At 34.7% G+C, this 2,507-nt stretch overlaps 1 long non-coding RNA gene across 1 annotated transcript; it reads left to right on the forward strand.

The window, feature by feature from the left end:
• The first annotated feature begins 459 nt into the window (after positions 1 to 459).
• LOC108984958 lies at positions 460 to 2,113 on the forward strand. The gene is made up of 3 exons (XR_001995103.2): positions 460 to 665; positions 796 to 863; positions 2,023 to 2,113. It is a non-coding gene; the product is annotated as an uncharacterized LOC108984958 (long non-coding RNA).
• Positions 2,114 to 2,507: the final 394 nt, after the last annotated feature.

Raw genomic sequence — 2,507 nt, forward strand, 5'->3', positions numbered from 1 at the left:
GAAGGTGTAGAGGAAGACGATACGAACTACTCAAACATGGCTTTTGCAAAGTAAGAAAATTGCACAGAGAGAGAGAGAGAGAGAGAGAGAGGATAGTGTCCAGAGTCTGGGTTAATCTGGGTGACTAGTGAGATGAAAATGGGATAGAAACCAAAGCTCTTTTTTTTAAAAAAATATATCGCTGACATGGTATAAAGTCATGTCAAACAATTACCCGGCAGTTTTCATTGCCGATTGTATGTAGAAGAACTGTTTAATTACAATGGCCAGTGCTAATTATGAATTGCGGACAAAAACAAGAACAAAAATATAAAAAAAGTAATTAAGAGGGATATATAAATTAGAAAGAAGATTATATATATTGTAATAACTGGCCTCAAGGCCTGGCCCCAGCCCACAGCAACTCATCTTTGAAATACCAGACGCTATCGTATTTGGTGAGTGACTTTCCCTCTCTTATTCTTTTCTTCTTCTCCCCGTAAACTGCCCACGATTTTTCCCACGCCTATGCAGTTATTATTTTTCTTTCCTTCCCCATTTTCAAACCTCCCAACCAACCACTCTCCCTCTCTTTCTCTCTAAAGTGCAGACCTCCCGTATCCTCTCTCTCTTGCGATTTCAGTGATTTTGGTGCACCTAGGTTTCGGCCACTGGAGTAAACCAAGGTTAGCATCTCTCTCTCTCTCTCTCTCTCTCTCTCTCTCTCTCTCTCTCTCCCTATATTGTTCTTTTCGATAGATTTGAGATTTTAGGTGTTTGCATCTGATCACAAATACACACATTTTATTTTCACAGAGTGTTTCCCCTCCATCGAGCAGTGCCCCCCTCATGTTTGTCAATTTTTTTCAAAGAGCCTAACTTTGGTAAGCCCACGTTACTCTTTTTTTCTCTTTCATCGCTTAGTAAAAAAGGAGATTTTTGTGATTTAAAGTTTAGTAATTTTAATTATTTATGTTAAAGTGTGGTGATTTGAGTTGATGTGTGGCGAATGGAATTGAGTAGTGGCTGCTCAGGGTGGTTTATTGACAGTGTGTGCATGTGTGTTTGAGCTGGTTGTGTTGGATGTGTTATGAGTGGCGTAGATGCCCGAGATTCAAATGTTGGATGATTAAAAATATATGGTCGTTGTGCTGAAGTTCTGTATTGAAGGTTGGAGTTGATGTGGTTGTTTGAGTTATGTTTGTTTGGATCCCAAACTAATCTCAACTCATCATTACAACTTTTTCAAATCTCAATATAAAATATAATAAATAATTCAACTTTTTTAAATTCTAAAATAATAATAATATTAAAAAGTAATATTTTAACAATATTTTATCATCTCAACTCAACTCAACTCAACTCACTTCAACATCCAAACACAACCTAGACGCATGATTTGACATTGTTGGTTTTGGAGATGTACTTGTTGTTGGTTTGGTATTGGTTATGAGTTTTGTATTAGTGATGGGCTGTTTCTAAATGCTTCTGCTCGTAGGCTTGCCTTAGTCCATTTTTGAATAGTGGAATTTTGTTAATTAAGTTGACAATCGGATACGAGTTATTAACATGATAGTGAATAATTTTCTATTTAGGTTGTGACATTGATAGAGCTCGAGTCCAAAGTTTAAGTAACTCTCTACAAAAATTAGTTAAGCGGGAGTCTTATATTAGGCTTTGCATAAAAAGAAAAGGAAACGAGATTATTTTTTTATAAAATATGCATGTTTGGTTTGGAAATCAATGTGAAATAACCTCAATTATTTTTTTTTGCATTTACTCATGAAATTTGTATAAGAATGAAATACTTTTTGTAATGACTGGTGTAGACATGAGCTGACTTTTAGTATTATATTTCTAAACTGTGAAAAAGATCGAATATAAGATTCAAAAAGTTTTGCTTTGATTAAATGAAGAAGTTTTGTTTATGTTATTCTTGAATATGTGAAATGATCTAAAACTATTCAGTATTCTGTTTTAATATGATGTGGCATATGAAAAATCTTGGCATGAATTTTTGATTTTGTATCTGAATATGATCAGGTTTCGATGATGTTCTGTTCTATTTTTGTTACGGCCCAGCCACGGATATAATGGTAATTTATAACCCTACCACGGGGTGAGATATGGTATACGGCGCAGCCACGAGTATAATGGTGGTTTATAACCCTATCCCGGGGGTGAAACATGGTATACGGCTCAACCACGAGTATAATGGTGGCTTATAACCCTACTACGAGGGTTAAACATGGTATCAGTCCGATGCGATGCTCCGATATAATACGAAAATGATGTTTCAGTTTATGATATGCCAAAAGATTGTTGAAACATAAAGTTTTCTGGAAGTTTAACTCTAATGTTTTGTAACAAGTTTTGGTTTATGCATTCTGAAAGTAAATATATTGTTTCTGCATTTTGAAAGTAAATATTTTATTTTGCATACCAAACTTTGTAATTGCTCATGTTTACATACTAGTATATTTCATATGTTTTCTGAGTTGTTGATAACTCACTCATTTATCTTCACA

This window comes from Juglans regia, chromosome 6 (genome assembly GCF_001411555.2).
Source record: "Juglans regia cultivar Chandler chromosome 6, Walnut 2.0, whole genome shotgun sequence".
Taxonomy (NCBI): domain Eukaryota; kingdom Viridiplantae; phylum Streptophyta; class Magnoliopsida; order Fagales; family Juglandaceae; genus Juglans; species Juglans regia.